Below are 21,446 nucleotides of genomic sequence, written 5' to 3'. Positions count from 1 at the left end.
CAATTATAAATATTAGGAAACTGGATAAAATATATGAAACACATTTTCAGACATTGGATAACAGGTCCCATAGGACTGCGATTCCTAAAAGAAGGAAAACAAAACTAGCTGAGCCCTCCAAGTTTACTACCTGGAAGTATTTTCCAAGCTTCAGAGTAGAGCCATCAAATTCAAACAGGGCATAGCAGTCACAGTGAGCTTAGGAAACACAGATAGAAATCTGGATAAACTGACACAGCTAGAATTTGTGGGGCAGATTATCAGACAAGAGATGGCTAAACAGAAAGAGAGCTCTGAAGATCTGCAAAGGGTCTTCTCAAATCCTTGGCTGAATATTGATCTGCATATATATGAAGTGAAACTCCTCAAGGCTGAGGAAAGAAACACCAGAAATCAGTCTTCACTGGACTAAGCATAATTTGCACATGCCAGAGTTGAGAGACAACATAATACATAAGATATCAGTAGAGTCACCAGTGAGACTAACTTAGTTAGTCTAAGTTAGTGAGAGTAATTTAGCTAGAATAAAGGCTTCTCTGGAATCCCTAATAAAGCTTAAAAGCAAACCATGAAAGTGTGAAACCAATCCCAGATAATTTAATTACATATCAGAACAAAGTCCAACATTTTTTAAAGGAATATAACAAAATCCAGAACCCAGAAAAACAAAATTCTTTATTTCCAGTATCTGATCAAAAAAGATTGCAAGGAAGCAGGAAAATCTGACCTATAACCAATAAAAAGCAATCAATAGAGACCTAGAGTAAAACAAAGCAATAGAATGACCAAGACGGTAGAATTAACAGAAAGGAAGATTAAAACAACAATCATAAATATGATCCATATGTTTGAGAATGTAGTGAAAAACATGAACATGTTGAAAAAAGAAACATAAGATATAAAAAAGGACCTAAATTCTAGAAATGAGAATTATAAAATTGGAAATGAAAATTACACTAGGTGGGATAAACAACAGAATAAAGAGCACAGAAAAAAAAAAAAGTAGTCAACTTGAAGACAGCAATAGAAACTATTCAAAAATGATGCACAAATAGAAAAAAGACCCCCCAAAATGAATAAAGCCTCAGTTACCTGTAAGAAAATACCACACTGACCAATGTACATGTAATTGGAGTACCAGAAGGAAAGGAAAGGGGAGAAAAATATATCTTTTAAATAATCACCATAAATTTTCCAAATTTTGTGAAAAATATAAATCCCCAGATGCAAGAACCTTAAGAAATTATGAGCAGAATAAACTTAAAGAAAAGCACACATAATCATAACAAACCACAATATGATCAAACTGTCAGAAACAAGAACTAAATAGATCTTAAAAGCAGCCAGAGAGAGGGGGCAAAAAGACATTTTGTGCAGGAAAATAATGACAAGAATGACAGAGGACTTCGAATAAAAAACGAGGCAAATCACAAAACAATGGAATGGCCTCTCTCAAGTACTGAGAAAAAAACAAACAAAAAAAACCAAAAATCCTACACCCAGAAAAAAAAATGTTCAAAAAATTAAGACAAAATAAAGACCCTTACTAAACAGGTAAATACTGAGAGAAATCAATGCTAGCAAAGTGGCACTATAAGAAAAGTTAAACGTCACTACATGCTGAAGGTTGAAAATGATACCAGAGAGATATGGAATTTTACATAAAGGAATGGAAAGTATCGGAAATAGTAAATATGTGAGTATTTTTTTTTCTCATTTTTAGTCTCTTTAAAAGATAACTGATTCCTTATGGCAAAAATAATTGCAATGCATTGTATATAGTGTTTATAAAATATGAAGAAGTAAAATGTATGACAAAAGCATTGTTGTTGGGTTCTTACTCTGTATGTGAAGCAGTATAATATTGTTTTAAGGCAGACTATGATAAGTCAAGGAGGTGTATTTTAAACCCACAGTAATCACTATAAAATTAATTAAAACAAAGAGGTATATAGCTAATAAATCAATGAGAAGATGGGATAAATAGAAAAAAAAATAGATGATAGATTTACACTAATCATATCAATAATTAAATTAGAGATTGCCCAACTAGATTAATAAAGAAGCTTACTTTACATATAAAGACATACATAAGGTAAAAGAAGTGCAAAAAAATTATATATATTTATATATATATATATATATATATATACACACACACACACATATATATATATATATATATATCATATCATATCATATAAATAGTAATCAAAAGAAAGCTAGAGAGTCTGTTTTGATATCAGATAAGGTAGACTTCAGATCAAGGAATATTACCAGGGATAAAATATTTCATAATGATAAAGGAGTTACTGCATCAAAAACATGTAACAATCTTAAATGTGTATGCAACTAATAACTAAGCATCAAAACATATAGAACAAAATTAACAGACCTGAAAGAATTAGATACCTCTGCAATTATAGCAAGAGATTTCAGTGCTCCTCTCTCAGTAACTATATAGAACATATAAAAGGAAATCACTAAGGCTTATCAATACTATCCACCAACTTGACCTAATTGACATTTATGTAACCAACAACATTACAACTAAAAATAGCCGAATATATGCTCTTTTTTGAAATATTTGCCAAAACAGCTCATACACTGGGCCGTAAAAAAAGTTTCAATAAATTTAAAAGGATTGATATGGAAAGTAATTTCTCTGGCTACAACAGAATTAAAATTAGAGATCAATAACAGTAAAATATATGGAACACCTCAAAGATTTGGAAATTAAAAAAAAACACTTCTAAACAAACTAAGAGTCAAAAAAATCACAAGGGAAATTATAAAATATTTTGAACTGAATAAAAATGAAAACGCATCACATCAATTTTAGTTGACTAAAGCTAAAGCAGTGCTTATGGGGAAATTTATAGCTTTAAGTGTTGTTTTAGAAAAAAATTAATGATCTAAGCTTCCACTTTAAAAAACAAGAATAAAAGTACTAATAAAATCCAAAATTAGGGGAAGGAAGAAAATCATAAAGAGTAGAAAGTAGTAAAGTAGGGCTAACAGAAAATTCAATGAAATAAAAAGCTGGCTCTTTGAAAAGATGGATAAAATCGATTAGCTAGACTGGTCAAGAAAAAAAAAAGGGATACAAAGTGCCAATAATCAAAATGGAAAAGAGGAAATCACCATAGATATTATAGATAAAAACAATAATAAGAGAAAATCATGAATTATTTTATGCCAATAAGTTTGACAACTTAGATGAAATGGACAAATTCCCTTAAAGGAATAAATTACCAAAGATGAGTCCTCCTACACCTTTTAGAACCTTGCCACAAAGAAAACTACTGGTCCAGATGGTTTCACTGATGAATTCTACCAGATATTTAAGGTAGAAATAATATCAACTCTGTACAAACTCTTCTAGAAAATGGAAGCAAAGGAAATGCTTCCCAACTCATTCTATAAAGCCAGACAATAATATTACAAGAATACTACTAACCGATAAGAAACACAAAACTCCTTAACAGAATTTTAGCAAATTAAATTCCACAATCTATAAAATGGATAATACATAATGATCGACTAGAGTTTATCAAATACAAGGTTAATTTAACATTCAGAATCATTCAATGTTATTCATCAATCACATTAACCAAAATACACACACACACACACACCCAAAAAAGATCATCTCAAAAGATATAGAAAGCATTTGTTCCAGAAATGTAATTTTTAACTTTTGAAAAATCAACCAATGTAATTCGCCATGTCAAAAACACATCTATGATCATCTCAAAACATGCAGAAAAAGCATTTGACAAAATTCAACACCCATTCCTAACAAAGTCCCAGCAAACTAGGAATAAAAAGGAACTTCCTCAACCTGACAAAGAACATCTAGAAAAAACTTACAACTACTGTTACACACATGACAAAAAAAACTGTACTTTTTCTCCCTAAGATTGGGAACAAAATAAGTACGTATGCTCTGACCACTTCTATTCAATATTGTGGTGGAGTTACTATGGAAAAAATAATAGGCAGGCAAATTAGAAAGAAAAAAGTAACATTATCTTTTTGATAGATGAAATGATTTTGTATTACTATTCCTATGTAAGGAATCTACAAAAAGCAAACAAACAAGGTGACATCAGAAACATGGTGATATGAGGGGTCCCCTGTGATCTCTCCTCTTGGAGTTACGACAAATTGAACAGCTATAATTCAACAAAGAATTCCCTACACAACACACAAAAACGTCTGAAAGATCTGCACATCAAAACACCTGAAAGTGGGCAAATCATGGCAAACAGGGGAGAAGGAAAGGGAGAAGAGCAGAGACCGGGACTGCAGAACACAGCCCGGAGCTCACTGCAGTCCAGAGAGAGAGGGGAGGATTGAGAGTGCAGGTGCGCTTTCTGTGGTCCCAGCCATCCTGCCTGAGTGGTCAGCACATGATATGGCTGAACCCAGTGATGGGGCAAAGACTGAGTACAGAAGTGTGACAATTGTGCTCTAACAGCCCTCTTGGACAGGCAGAAAACAAAGCCACAGAGCTTGGCCCCCTCCCCCCACCGTCCCAGCGTTCACCACCCACACCCTCCTGGTGCTAGCAGTGGGCCCCAGAAAAAAAAAAAAAAAGGTAGTGGTGTCAGATTAAAGAGCAGAATATCTACAGCCCTAAAAACTGGAGAGACAATTCTTGAGCCAGACACACCCTGTAGCTAATTCCAGTGACAAGAGAGGAGCTATAGGAGCAAGGCAGCTGTGGTCAGACAGTCGCCATTTTGCCGAGAACAGGACAAAAACACACCAATGCCCTCTCCCAGGCTACCCCGCCACCACATTTTGCAGCTGATTCCAACAGGGGCTGCTGAGGCACACAGCTCTGCATCTGGCTTCAGGGGAAGCACTGGGATTTCAGGAGATCAGAACCCCATCGCTTACCACATCCTCCCACATGGGTGGTGCCCTGAGACTGACATGACCTGGTCACAGAAGAGACATCCACCTCCCCAGGAAATCTTCCACCACAAGAAGCTGGAACAGGGCAAGAGAAAATAAAACGCTCCAGTGCTACCTACTGGAAAGCAAAAGAAAAGCCTCTTCTTATCAACCTGCTACAGAATTCACTCCCATAGATGCCCAGGAAGAAAAACAATCCATTAATTACAATGAATAATCAAGTTAACAAGACAGCTTAGAAAGAAAACTTTTTAAAACTCCAGAAAATAAACTTAAAAGCATAGCAAACTGTACTTGAATAACAGAGAATTCAAGATTGCAGTTCTGAAAAAACTCAACACAATACAAGAAAACTCAGATAGGCAGTTTAATGAACTCAGAAATAAAATCAAAAAACACAATGGGATTTATAGATGATGTATTACAGAATTGTACACCTGAAATCTATGTAACTTTACTAACAATTGTCACCCCAATAAACTTTAATTTGAAAAAAATGAATATTTTACCAAAGAGATAGAAATTTTTAGAAAGGAATCAAATAGAAATTCTGGAGCTAAAGAAGTCAATAAAAGAGAAGAAGAATGAAATAGCAAGCTTAGGAAATAGAGCTGACCAGATGGAGGAAAGAATTAATGCTATTGAAGATAGAAATCTGGAAATGATGCAGATGGAAGAAGAGAGACTTGAGAGTAACAAGAAATAAAAGAACTCTTATAAGAACTATCTGACTCCATCAGAAAGAGCAATATAAGAATAATGGGTATACCAGAAAAAGAGAGGGAGAAGGGCACAGAAAGCCTATTCAAACAAAAAGTTGATGAGAACTTTCCAAACCTATGGAAAGGACTGGACCCTCAAATCCAAAAAGAAAAGAGAACACTTAATTACCTCAATCCCAAAAGGCCCTCTCTAAGACACATTATATTGAAAGACTCAAAAATTAATGACAAAGAAAGAATTTTCAAGGCAGCCAGAAAAAAGAAGATGGAAACGTACAAAGGAAAGTCCATTAAATTATCATCATATTTTTCAATAGGAACTCTATAAGCCAGGAGGGAGTGAAATCAAACATTCAAAGTATTAAAAAAGAGAACGTAGTACCAACCAAGAATAATATATCCAGCAACATCATCCTTTAGATATAAAGAGGAAATAAAGACCTTTCCAGATATACAAAAGCTGATGGAATTTTCCACCACAAGGCCGCATTACAGGAAATACTGAAGGAGGTTATTCTACCTGAAACAAAATGACAAAAGGATACAAATCTATGAGTGAGATACTACCAGACAGATGGAAGCAGGAAATGGCAACCGTTACACAGAATAGGCCTCAATAACATAAAAAAGATAAAAATATAAAAAAGGAAAAAAAGAAGAAAATTTGCCACAGCAACTCAGAAATGAGCTCACAGCATAAATAGGGATAATTTGTGACAACAAAAACATAAAAGGGAATGAGTAAAGGTCTGAATTTATAAAGAGGAATGGAGATAAGATGCATGCTGAAGAGAAAGGACTACCATATATATGAAACTTTCTTTTACATAAACTTAATGTTAACCACTCAAAAAATATCCAGAACTGAGACACATAACATAAAAAAGAGGAAACAGAGGGGAAAAAAAAAATCATAAAATACCACCAAACTGAAATAGCAGACAGAAACACAAAGGCAAAGAAACAATGGAGACACCAAGCTACCAGAAAACAAAACATAAAATGGCTATAGGAAGTCCTCATATATCAATAATCATCCTAAATATAAATGGACTGAAGTCACAAATAAAAAGTCATAGAGTAGCAGATTGGATCAAAAAACAAAACCCAACCATACGCTGCCTCCAAGAGACACATGTCAGCTACAAGGACAAATACAGTCTCAAAAGGAAAGGGTAGAAAACAATACTCCAAGCAAATGGCATCAGAGAAAAGCAGGTGTATCCATACTTACACCTGATGAAACAGACTTCAGGATAAAAAAGGTAACAAGAGAGAAAGATGGACATCTCATAATGATAAAAGGGACAATACAAAAAAAAAAAAAAGACATAAACTTATCAATATATATATCCCCAATCAGGAAGCACCAAAATATATAAAACAACTACTAACAGAACTAAAGGGACAAACTGACAAAAAACGCAATTATAGAGGGGACCTAAATACATCATTGATGACTAGGTATAGATTATCCAAATATAAAATCAATAAGGAAAAATCAGCCTTAAATGACACATTAGACCAAATGGACATAATTGACATTTCAGAGCATTTCATGCTAGAACACCAGACTATACATTCTTTTTTAGTGCACATGGAACATTCTCAAAGATAAACCATATGTTGGGACACAAAACTAGCCTCCAAAAATTTAAGAAGACTGAAATCATACCAGGCATATTCTCTGACCGCAGTGCTTTGAAATTGGAGATCAACTGCGAAAAGAAAACAGGACAAACCACAAATATGTGGAGATTAAATGACATGCTATAAAGAATGACTGGGTCAAAGAAGAAATAAAAGGAGAGATCAAAAGATACATAGAAACAAATGAGAATGAAATTATATGATATCAAAATTATTGGGATGTGGTAAAAACTGTATTAAGAGGGAAATTTATATCATTACAGGTATATCTCAAGAAACAGGAAATATCCCAAATAAACAACCTAACATTACATCTTAAAGAATTAGATAAAGAAGAACAAATGAAACCCAAAGTCAGCAGAAGGAAGGAAATAATAAAAATTAAAGAAGAATTAAATGAAATAGAGAACAACAACAACAAAAAAAATAGAAAAAACTAATGCAACAAAGAGCCACTGCTTTGAAACTATTAATAAAATTGCCAAACCCTGGACTAGACTAACTAAAGAAAGAAAAGACACAAACAAAATCAGAAATGAAAGAGAAGTTACAACGGATACCAAAGAACTACAAAGGACCATACAAAAATACTATGAAGAACTATATGCTACCCAATTAAATAGCCTAGAAGAAATGGACAAGTTCTTGGAAATATATAACCTTCCTAGACCAAATTATGAAGCATTGGAAAATCTAAATAGAACAATCAACAGTAAGGAAATTGAAACAATCATCTAAAACCTCCTCAAAAGCAAAAGTCCAGGACCAGATGGCTTCACTAGTGAATTCTACCAAACATTCAAAGATGACGTAATACCTGCCCTCCTCTAACTCTTTCAAAAAAATGAAGAAGAGGCAATAATTCCTAACTCATTTTATGAGGCCAACATTACCCTGATACCAAAACCTAGTAAGGATAAAAAGAAAACTACAGACCAATATCTCTGATGAATACAGACACAAAAATCCTAAACAAAATACAAATCAAATACAATACATTAAAAAGACTCTCTCTCTCTCTCTCTCTCTCTCTCTCTCTCTCTCTCTAATATATATATATATATATATATATATATATATATACACACACATACATATATATATATATATATATATATAATCATGATCAAGTAGGGTTCATTCCAGGGGCACAAGGATGGTTCAATATATGGAAATCAATGTGATACACCACATAAACAAAATAAAGGATAAAAATCATGATTGAATCAATCGATGTAGGAAAAGCATTTGACAAGATTCAACATCCATTTAGGATTAAAACTCTTAATAAAATCAGTATAAAAGGAAAGTACCACAACATAATAAAGGCCATATATGTCAAACCCTCAGCTAATACCATATTTAATGTTGAAAAATTGAAAGCTTTTCCTCTAAGATCAGAAACAAGACAGGGATGCCTCCTGTCACCACTTTTATTTAACATAGCATTGGAAGTCCTAGCCAGAGCAATAAGGCAAGAGAAAGAAAACAAAGGTTTCCAAATTGTGAATGAAGAAGTTAAATTGTCCCTTTTGACAGAGGATGTGATTCTTTCTATAGAAAACCCCAAAGACTTCACCAAACCACTATGAGAAACAATAAAAAAATACAGTAAAGTTGCAGGATATAAAATCTATGTACAAAAATTCATTGCGTTCCTACATACTAACAATGAAATTTCAGAAAAAGAAGTGAAAGAATTCCTTTTGCAATTGCAACAAAAAGAATAAAATACCTAGGAATAAAATTAAAGGATGTGAAGGATCTATACACTGAAAACTATAAGACATTAAAAGAAATTGAAAAAGACACAAAAAAATGGAAAGATATTCTTTGTTCATGGATTGGAAGAATCAACATAGTTAAAATGACAATATTACTTGAAGCAACATACAGATTTAATGCAATCATCATCAAAATTCAATGGCATTTTTAAAAGAAATAGAACAAAAAAAAAAAATCAGATTTGTACGGAATCACAAAAGACCCTGAATAGACAAAGCAATCCTGAAATATAAGAATAAGGCTGGAGGTATCATATTCCCTGACAAAGCAACAATAATTAAAACAGCATGATACTGGCAGAAAAACAGACACACAGACCAATGAAATAGAATTGAAAGCCCAGAAGTAAACCAACATATATATGGGTAGATAATTTTTGACAAAAGAGTCAAAAACATACAATAAAGAAAAGAAACCTTCTTCAATAAATGGTGCTGAGAGAATTGGACAGTCATGTGCAAAAGAATGAAACTAGGCTGCTATCTGTCACCATATACCAAAATTAACTCAAAGTGGATCAAAGACCTAAACATAAGACCTGAAACAATAAACTGCATAGGAGAAAGCATAGGTATTAAACTTATGGACCTTAGGTTCAGAGAAGATTTTATGACTTTTACCTCAAAGGCAGGGGAAGTAAAAGCAAAAATAAATGAATAGGACTATATCAAACTAAAAAGCTTCTGCACAGCAAAAGAAACCATCAACAAAACAAAGAGGCAACCAACCGAATGGGAGAAAATATTTACAAACAACACCTCCGATAAGGGGCTAATATGCAAAATATATAAAGAACTGATACAACTCAATAACAACAACAAAAATCCAATTAAAAAATGGGCAGAAGACCTGAACAGATACTTCTCCCAAGAAGACAAACCAACCAACAGATATATGAAAAAATGCTCAACTTCACTAGCTGTTAGGGAAATGCCAATCAAAACTACAATCAGATATCACCTCATACCATTAGAATGGCTATCATCAACAAGACAAGGAATAACAAGTGTTGGAGAGGTTGTGTACTGCTGGTGGGAATGTAAACTGGTACAGCCACTATGGAAAACAATATGGAGGTTCCTCAAAAAATTAAGAATAGAATTACCATATGATCCAGCAATCTCTCTTCTGGGTATCTACCCGCCAAATTTGAAAACATTTGTCTGTAAAGATATATGCACTGCTATGTTCACTGTAGCATTATTCATGGTGGCCAAGACATGGAAACTACCAAAGTGTCCTTTGATAGATGGTTGGATAAAGATGTGGTATATATAGGCAATGGAATATTACTTGGCATAAGAAAAGATGAAATACTGCCATTCGCAACAACATGGATGGACCTTGAGATTATCATGCTAAGCAAAACATGTTAGACAGAAAAAGTCAAGAACCACATGTTTTCACTCATATGTGGGATATACAACTGAGAGCAACAAATGAACAAAACAAACAAACAAACAAAAATCATAGACACAGACAACAGTTTAGTGGTTACCAGAGGATAAGGGGAGGTGATAGAAGAGGGAAAAGGGGATCAAGTATATGGTGATGGAAGGAGAACTGATTCTGGGTGGTGAACACACAATGCAATATACAGATGATGTATTATATAAATGTGCATTTGAAACCTATATAATTTTACTAACCAATGTCACCCCAATAAATTTAATTTAAAAAAATTTTAAAAAGCAAACAAACAAAAAAACCTACCAGAACTAATAAATGAGTTTAGCAAGGTCCTAGGATTCAAAGTAAATGGGTAAAAATCAACTGTACTTCTACATACTAACAAATAATTGGAAACTAAAATTCAAAAAGCAATAGCATTTACAATAGCAACAAGAAGATTAGAAAGAATTGTGAATAAATTTAACAAAACGTGTCCAGCGTCTGTAGAGATATATATAAATATACTATGTTTATGGATCAGAAGCTCCAATACTGTTTAAGATGTCAATTCCCCCCAAACTAATCTATAAATCTGAAACAATTTCATTCAAAATCCTAATAAGCCTTTTTGTAAACTAGCATGTTTATTCTAAAATTTACATGAAAATATAAAACACCTACTATAGCCAAAACACTTTTGAAAAAAAGTTTGAGTACTTACACTATTTATTTTAAAACTTTCTCTAAAGCTTGCTTAAAGAAAGACATATAGATCAATGGTACAGAATAAAATTCAGAATATTCCCATGACCAACCTATATCCAACAAATGCATCATATTAATGCAGTAGGGAAAGAGTGGTCTCTTTAACAGAGAGCTGCAACAACTACATACTCACATGTAAAAAAGAAAAGAAACTCTACTCTTACCTCATACTTTATATAAAAATTAACCCAAAATGGACCATCGACTTAAATGTAAGAGCAAAAACTATACATTTCTAGAAGAAAACATATGAGAAAAAACTTTGTGAGCTTGAGATAAATTCTTGTGATAGGACACAAAAGACATGAACCATAAAAAAAGAAAATCAGGGCACGGTCCTGAGCTCCTGGGAGTGACAGCACCGCCATCTCCTCTCCCTGGTGCTCTAGTATCTCAGTCCTCCAAGGATTCCATGATGATTTTAATGTCCTTCTCAAAACTCTGATATTCATCACACCTAGAAGGCATGCAGCTTGTTTCATACTTGCCTTGACTAACTATTTGGGCATTTTGAGGCATTTAACTTAGTTGGAAGAGGAAAGGTCCATGGGCCTTAAGTGTCTTCTGGACAGGGAGCTGCTTTCAGAGAGAAAACCTTTCCAAGAGAACTTTGATGATTTCACATTGAAGTTGCTATGACTTATGGTGTTTCTTACATCTGGTTTTAAGTAGATGAAACAACAGAAACTTCTGACTTGTGATACTCTAACATGAAAGTCATGGTGATAGCAGGAGTAGTGGAATGGTCTGTCCCTTTAAACATTTAAGATTCTCCTATGGATTTTGGTAAATGATCATTAAATTGTTTTCTAACTTTAAAAAAAAAAAAAAAAGAAGAGAGAGAAAGAAAGAAAATTAGCAAATTGGCCTTTGTCAAAAATAAGAACTTCTGCTTTTCAAAAGACTATTAAGAAAATAGAAGAAAATATTTATGAAATATTTATCTGAGACAGGACTTGTATCCGTACACATAAAAGCTCTTACTACTCAAAATAAGAAACAACTCAATTTTTAAAAATAGACAAAAAATTTAAACAGACAATTCTCAAAATATATATATACAAACAGAAAAGAAGCACATGAAAAGATGCTCAGTATCATTATTCACTAGGAAAATGCAAATTAAAACTGCAATGAGCTATAACTAGATATAATGTATTCACTAGAGTGACTAAAATTAAAATATTAATAACACCAAATGATAACAAGACTGTGGAGCAATTGAACTTTCATACATTGCTGGTGGGAATGGAAAATGATACATTCACTTTGGAAACAGCTTAAATTATACATTTAAAATTGGTGAACTATATGAAGTTTATACCTTAATAAAGTTGAATTTTAAGAATCAACTTGACAAAACATTTTTAATTAGTAAAATAAAATTCTGATAATATCTTGTAGTGGTTTAACATTTTTGAAATACTACCCATTTTTTCCCCCTATTGTTCTTAGATTCCTCTTCCATTCAAGCAGTAGATATGCTCAGCTTGCCTCAGGAAAAGTAGTGACAGCAGAAAACAGAAATAAAGAGTGTTTTTCTTGACCTATGAATTTCAAAATCCTGGGCCTTGAAAATAATAGAAAGGACTCAGAACATATGCTTACCAAAGCCAGGCAGGTGAGTAATATAAAACAAGAGAATATGGGGACTAGAGTGAGCAAGTCTTAAACGGAGCCACCAGGTAACTCCAGCTGATTTTTACCATATGGAAATGTGGTTGCAGTGTTGCCAGATCAGTTTTCCCCCAAAAGAAATCTGGAAATTCAGATTTTTATGTTAATTTTCCCAATTTTTGAAATACTTCCCAAGCAAAAAGCACTCCTGTGGGTCAAATACAGCCCATGGATTTACAACATCTGGCACAAAACAGAGATTTAGAACAGCTTTTTAAAAAAAGGAGAAAAGACTTTCTCATTCTGTGGACCTGATGAAAATTCCCTGGAAGGAAGAAATGAAGAGTCAAAGGAACAACAGATAGACATTTTTTCTACAAGAGAACAGAGGCAATCTGTGTCCCATTTCCTAGGTACAGACTCGGGGAGACAGGAAGATCCCACAGAATTGGATGAATAATGTGACAGCAAAGTTATTAGCCTCATAGAGTTTCCCAGGCCACACCTGGTCCCAGGGAGACTTAGACAAGTGGCACTATCAGGGAATTCTCCACATCTTAGCAGAGTTTGGGGACCACAGAAAGATTATAGTGTAATCAATAGCGTGAAAATTGCAGGAAGAGTTGTTTTACCAGCTAAAACTGTGGGATGCGAATGAGGGATAAGTCAGCAGCAACGTGTGATGACCAACTTCAGAAACAAAAATGAAGGATGAACGTTTCTACAGATGCTATGACTATGGAAAGATGAAGATGTCTAACAAGACCCACCTCCCCCACCCAAGAATTAGCAGAGCACTAGGAAAAGATAAAAGATCCCTAATTCCAGCCATCTGGGCAGAATAGGGACTCAAAATAGAAACTGAGTTATAAAAAAGTAATAAAAAGTATACTCCTCGAACATCTGACATATAGACTAAGATGTACTCCCATAGTCTGATGCAAGCAAGGAGGTTATCAAGGGAAAGGGGAATCATTTTATTTTGTTTACTTTCTTTAGATGAATTATGCCAAATAACTAGTGGATTTGGTAATATGCCCTGCAGATAGGCCACCAGAGCATAAGATGTTGAATCACTACTACTCAATACACTACAGAAGTAAGCTCTTCAGATGACCTCTGGAACAATTTTATTAGACAGCTCAGTTACCAAACATATTTATTAAGTTGCCCAAATTCATTTTCAAGTAATAAATTGTCTCAGGGAAAGTTGAAATGATTGGTAATACTGGACAAAATGAGTAAAACTCATTCTGCAACTATTTAAATAAATACAATGACAATACCACCAGAATCTACTCGTTTACATTGAGAAAAGTACAGGTCTAAGGCATTAACAAGGAGGAAGTAGAGAGGTTGGCACCATACACGCATGCATGTGTGTGTGTGTAAAATTATATTTTCTAATTTTCCTAAAATGACCACATAGTCCTTTAGTTTCCAGAAATTAGAAAGTAATTTTTAAAATAGAAGACAAGTCTTTTATTTACCCCTTTAATATAGTCTTAGAAATTTAACAGCACATTGCCTGATTAAACAGGATTAATACCCAGATCTATACTGTTGCAATTACTCCAATAATTTAGGCAAAGTGCCTACTTTAGTGTGAATATTCAGATAACTGGCCAAACACTTCCAGCAGCTGTGGTACAATAGGAACTCTGAGCTTCAGTTTTGTTCTCTGTAACATGGGGACAAATATCTGCACAGCCTAACATTTACAAAAGTATCTAGCCCAGTGTCTGATACATAATAAGCCCACAAAAATAGTCACTGAATTAGCCACCACTGACTTCACGTCTACTGGCCTCTGGAAGAACTAATTAATGAAATATTTCTAGGAAAACAGTCACCTCCATCATGGTACTGTAGTGCTCTTCCGAAGGTACAATACCGTGTTTCCCTGAAAATAAGACCTACCGGACCATCAGCTCTAACGCGTCTTTTGGAGCGAAAATTAATATAAGACCCGATCTTATATTCTATTATATAAGATCGGGTCTTATATAAGACCGGTCTTATAGTAAAATAAGACCCAGTATTATATTGTATTATATTACATTACATTACATTACATTACATTACATTACATTACATTACATTACATTACATTAGACCTGATCTTATACTATAGTAAAATAATACCCGGTATTTATATTATATTATATTATATTATATTATATTATATTATATTATATTATATTATTATTATACCTGGTCTTATATTATAGTAAAATAATACCCGGTATTTATATTATATTATATTATTTTATATTATATTATACTATACTATACTATACTATACTATATTATATTACATTACATTATATTATACCTGGTCTTATAGTAAAATAAGACTGGGTCTTATACTAATTTTTGCTCCAAAAGACGCATTAGAGCTGATTGTCTGGCTAGGTCTTATTTTCAGGGAAACACAGTAGACCTTCCAGTAGTGTCACCAAGTGCAAGCTATCCCTAAACAACCACTTCCCATCCCTACTGCAGTATTTATGTTAATAAATGCAATGGGATAAGTGCCTAAGAAGTCTCCTGACATGCTGCAGCTCCACTTTCATCTGAGAAAGTATGCCTAGAGTGCAGTGACTCCACGTTGCCTCTCTCCTCTCAACCTTCTAAGTGTGATGACTTGCCATCACTTAGAATAAAATCCAAGGATTTCACTGTGGCCTATTAGCCTCTTTGTGATCTGCCTCTGCCTAAGTCTTACCTCATTCCTACCACTGTCCCCCACCATCAGCTTCTTGCTGATCCTTGAACACACCCAACATAAGCTTTTGCACTTGACGCATCCCACTGCCAGGCACACACTGCCCTGAAACTCATACAGTTTGTTCCCTCACTTTATTCAGGCTCCTACCTAAAGATCACCTCCATAGAGAAACTTCTTGACCACCCTTTCTAAAGTAGCATACTCTGTTATTCTCCATCCCCTGCATCTGCTTTTTATAGCAAATCAAATATATATTTATTCACCTGTGGCGATGTAAGCTCCATGAGGATCGAGAATTCATCTCATTGACTATTTTACTCCAGAGCCTAGAACACTGCCAGGTATAATGTGACACTGAAATATCATTGACAGTGAAACTGTTTGAATTAACTAAATGGAAGGATTTGAATATTCCAGGAAAGCTTTCAGCAAATGCTACTGACAGTGGAATGAGGAGTAAGAAGACCGGTGAAAGTTATGGTAACCATGTGAATCTAAAATGCCTGCAGATGGAAAAGGCTGGAGGAACTGGATTAACACTAGAATGCGAGTAAGATTTTTAATAGCTGGAGGGTGGTAGGCAAGATAGAAGCAAACGGAAGGCCTTGGATGATTGAAGCCTGAGCAGTAGAATGGAGAAAAATTTCTTTTTTTATCCCTCCCACTGTCCCTCCTCAACTTCCTTCCCCTCATGTTTCCTCTCACAGTCTCTACCCACTTTTGCCATCTCCCTTCCTCCTTTTCTTTTGCATCTTCTGTCATAAATTGTTTTTCAGTTGTATCCTCAAAAAGGTTTTTTTTCCCGTGAATCGGTAGTCTCAGCTCTCTAGTGAGAAACCGTTAAGAATATATTTGTTATTTCTTTAAGTGCCAAGGAGAACACCAACATCAACATCAGGATCAACTACTCATCATGCGGGCAACAGATTGAAACAAAGAATCATGAAGCCATTCCTTTTCACCTCCTACATCAAGAATTCTGAATGCTTTGAGACTTCAGCTGCTTAATTTTCTTCTCTTCCTTCTCCAGAAAATATCTTTAAAATATAATCAACATCTTTTTTTTAGATTTACTGAGGTATAATTGATATATTTAAAAATTGCACATATTTAATGTATACATTTTGATGAGTTTGGACATATGCATATACCCATGATACCATCACCACAATCAAACTATGATCTCCAGTATATCACAATCAATATCTCTACCATCTCCAAAAATGTCCTTGTGTTTTTTATTGTTGTTGTTGTTCTGTGATAAGAACACTTAACATGAGATCTGGCCTCTTAACATATTTTATTTATTTGTTTATTTATTTTTTAATGTACCAATCTTTTTCTTTTTTTTTTCTTTTATGGAAGGCACAGCTTACAATGGCCCATGCGGGGATCTGACCGGCAACCTTGGTGTTATTAGCACCACATTCTAACCAACTGAGCTAACTGGTCACCCCTCTTAACATATTTTTAAAGTGCACAGTAATGTATTATTAACTACAGGCATTATGTTGTACAACAGACAACATCTTTGAATTCTATCCTCACATTCTTTTTTTAAAAATCGTGACACATCCATTAAAGTACATTTGCTGAAATCGTAAGCCTGGCATTTCCTTTTTGTAATTAAGCTGATATTCATGCTTACTCAAGTTAAAATAAATGAAAACTGGAAAGCAGTCCCATATGATTGTTTACAAATGATTGTTTCTGTGGATAGATATATCCCCACCCCTCATCAAATGCCACTGGACTTGGTGTTCAACTGGACTCTTCAAAGAATAATTTCTAATACATTAGAGGCAGCCAGCATAATAATATCTATTAATTTCGGTCAAGTGTCTCCCAAAATATCATACCCCAGAAGGTCAACTTACTCATTTTGAAATCCTTCCATAAGAGGTTATAGCAGAACATTATCTCTGTAATTCAAAATGAGTCTTGAGAAAGTAAACCGTAAATCAAAATTTTAGGAGAAATTCATAGTGAAGTTCACATTTTGCCCATTAATCCTGGAAAGCAAAGAAAAATCAAAGTAAGGAGAAACGGGTTTAATTTTTAAAACACCAGGCATATTTACAAGTGACAAGGTATTATGATTTATAAACTACATGATGATCTACTTAGAGTTAATCAACATACTCAATAACAAGATACCCAGTCTTAAATGATTTATTTCTTTATTTTGGTAACCAGGCTTAAATTAATTCCAATTATAACCATAAGCTCAAGACATGAGAAAAATAAGTTAATTCTACAAATTCAATATCAAAAGCTGAGAACATCAACCTTCTCTGTGTCTTCCCCTGTTTCATCTTTCCAATTCCCTATACCCACACTTCCTGTCTCTGTCGTTGTATGTTCAAGTCTAGAATACAGTCAAGTCTGATAGGGTTAGTGTAAAATATGTATAACTAGCAGTGTGACTTTATTATTTGTTTTTCTTACTTCCAGAACTAAAGGGTGTAAAAGAGTGATCACTTGTGTGTGTGTGTATGTGTGTATATAGATGATAGATATAGATGATATAGATATAGATATAGATATAGATATAGATATAGATAGAGATAGAGATAGAGATATAGATAGAGATACAGATAGAGATACAGATAGAGATACAGATAGAGATACAGATACAGATAGAGATACAGATAGAGATACAGATAATCCTCACCCCTCGCCAAAGCTGTGCCTTCACTTACACATGTATATTCAATAGAAAATGTGAAAGCACAGAATAAAACAACTGTTTGTATTCCTCTGTATTAGTACCACAACATATTTACTAATAGTGAAGAGACTGTTCCAAATTTAGGTTAGCAGCCTAATTTGGCTTAAAACAAAACGCATCTCCCCAAAGCTTCCCATTTTGAAATAACTTATAACCATAAAAGGTAATTATTTACAGGACAAAACAATCTAGAACAATAGTATTAGCAGCAAAATATTCTGCTTTTCATTTTCACTAACTTGGTGTTAACTTAATAATGTGACATTACTATCAGTATAGTACAATAAACATGAAAAGGTGCCCAACATACAAAGAAAATATGAAAATCCCTAATGACAACAGCAAAAACAAAAATTATGTTTTCTCTTTTCCTTTCACATGCCCTTTGTGAGAGCATATGACCTTGTTATCTACACATTTAATAAAAATAAAACTGCCAGTGTGCCTAGATGGAGGCTTCAAAAATCACTAAGGAAAATTATATTTCTCTGTACCCCATAAAAGATCTATCATACAAGACCCAGTTCTCATTTTCTTATGTTAGAAGCTGTACTAAATGCAGTTAAACAAGAGAAAATATCTAAGTAACTCTCAAAAGTAGCATACATAATTATATCTTCGTTGAAATCTCAAATCTTACATATCTAAAGATTTAAATCACCTTTAAAACAGAATTTATCAAAATTCTAAACTCATATTGTGTTTATCTTTTTTGAAAGTGAATATAATCCTAGGAAGATGCTTGAATGTGATGTTACTCATATAAATAAAGGCATATAGTTATTTTAGGATTATTAGAAAAACAGACATCTGAATGGAACATTTCCCTCATTAGATATTATCATGTTAGCATATTTTTCCTATTTACAATTGTACTACAAAATAAAATGAGCTGGTTTTTACCCTTAAGTTTCTCTATAATGTATATTGCCAATAATGCAAATACTTTAATTGCACATTAGAAGAAGCTCATGTTTCTATAAAAATTACTATAGAAATTAGACCTGAAGAGACCTCATAACACCGACAAAAATCAAGATATGACTATGTCAAATTGGCAGACCAGTTACCACTTATACCAAATATTAAACATTACTTTTAAATTAAAAGCTATCGTTTTGAAAATCCCAGGCGATTTCACATGGGTCATTAGAATGTTATTTGGTCTCATCCTAAATTAGTGCCAAAGTAAATCAGTTAAATAAGAATCAATTAGCAAAAAACTATATACTAAGCAACTGACTTAACAAAATGGACAAACTGTATTTTCAAAAAGCAACTCACTCTTTTGTCAAAAATACACTTTTGGGGCTTGTGGAGCTTTTCTGGAAAGCAATTTGAGGTAATATATATCAAATGCTAATGTTCATTCTCTTTGACCAGTAATTCTACTCCTAAGAATTAGCCTAAGGAAATAATCTGAAATGCAAATAAAGGTTTTATATATAAAGATATGCAGTCCAACATTACTTGTTGGAGCAGAAGGAAAAAACGCAAACCTCAAAAAGAGCAGCTTAGTTTAAAAAATGAACTATGAAGTCATTTAAATCACAATTATGAATAAAATGCAATGACTTAGTAAAATTCTCAGCACACATATTAATATATAAAATACACCGAAATATTTAGAGTGACTATCTTTGGTTGGCATAACTATAGGTTATTTTTATATATCTTTTTTCTCATTTTTAGAAGCTAATATTATTATTCAAGAATATTTGCATATTGTGTATTGAACTATTATAAACAAAGGGTTTTTGTCCATAGACATTTCGCTGAGTGGTAGTCATAAAATATTTCACATGCACAGTTGAAAAAGGATTGCTGCTTATAAGTAGATGATTATCACCAGCTGGCTTCTCCTGAAGCACCAAGGACAGTGGTACACTTCCCCTATCAATATCTAGCAAATTAGTACAGCATTCATGTTAATAATTTGAATTTCCATCTAAGGGTGAATTTACTTAATAAATGGTTGCATTTCTCATTAGGGTCAGTTAACACAACAAAACTGTTTGAAAAAGGGATAGGAACCTATATTTAGTGAGTATGTAGCAGACATGATGCTAAACCTTTTACATATTTCATTTAACCCTTATAACACTGTAAGGTAGTTATTATTATACCCATTTTTTAGAGGAGGGAACTGAAGTCCTGAGAGGTATGTTAATTTATGTAAGTTCACAAAGTTAGTAAATAGTAATACCGGACTTTGAACCCAGCTTTTCCCTACACAGAACGCCTAATGATATCAGTGAAGGAAATCAATGATGGGATTATTTATATTGCATAAAATAATGGTTTTGAAAATATTTCAACAATAAATACATAATTTTGGAAAAAATCACTATTTACTGATCATTAATAGTTTTTAACAGATTCCACATAGTTAAAAGAAAGACAAATAAATGTTTTAATTAATGTTCAATAAGATAATGCCTAATATTAACTATTAGGATATTAATATTAGATATTAATACTTGTGGTATTGAACCAAATGAGCCTGAGATGGCCAATGAAAATAACAATAGAAACAAATAAAGAAATAGCTCCCTGTCACTTCTGAAAGCTACATAAACACAATCTCACTCAAGAAGATAAAAATTTAATTTACTACATTGTAATATATAATTAATGTTAGACAACTGTTGATCATTAAGTAGAAAATGGGGGTGAGTAGTTACATACACACCGAGTAAACAAATCCCATAGAGTGGTATATTTAGTCCCTAATAAAAATCAACACTATATTGATTTAGGAACTAGAAGCAGATGAAATAATTTTAACAGTTTCCATTTTAACTCTTAAAAATCCAATAATTAAAAAATTTAATCTGAAAATTACTTGCCTTTACATAAAACATTTCAGCGATTTCTAGATTTTTTCTGTTCGGATAAAACTATTTGAAATCATAGCTTCTAATAATTTAATCTGTTAAAATGCTGCTAATCAAGTCAGAGTTAAATGGCTATGGTTCTTATTCACAAACATATGATCTGAATAATTTTTGCCTATTTTCACCAATATATAAAGCCTACACTATTTATACCAGTAAGATGATTAAACCAAGTTAAGGCTCATGTGTCCTGTAAATTTCCAAAGAAAAATTTTTGTTGCTGGTAAATG

The 21,446-nt window shown here is 33.3% G+C and overlaps 1 long non-coding RNA gene across 6 annotated transcripts in view; it reads right to left on the bottom strand.

The window, feature by feature from the left end:
• LOC109448683 (uncharacterized) overlaps positions 1-21,446 on the bottom strand; it is a 148,723-nt gene that overhangs the window by 33,207 nt on the left and 94,070 nt on the right. For all 6 annotated transcript variants that reach the window (XR_012494998.1, XR_012495000.1, XR_012495002.1 and 3 more), the window contains one exon: positions 17,466-17,600. This is a non-coding gene — a long non-coding RNA (uncharacterized LOC109448683). The remainder of the gene's footprint in view (positions 1-17,465; positions 17,601-21,446) is intronic.

This window comes from Rhinolophus sinicus, linkage group LG03, assembly GCF_036562045.2.
Source record: "Rhinolophus sinicus isolate RSC01 linkage group LG03, ASM3656204v1, whole genome shotgun sequence".
In the NCBI taxonomy this organism is placed as follows: domain Eukaryota; kingdom Metazoa; phylum Chordata; class Mammalia; order Chiroptera; family Rhinolophidae; genus Rhinolophus; species Rhinolophus sinicus.
Note: the sequence above shows the minus strand (reverse complement) of the source record. Positions and strands in the feature narration are given on the sequence as shown.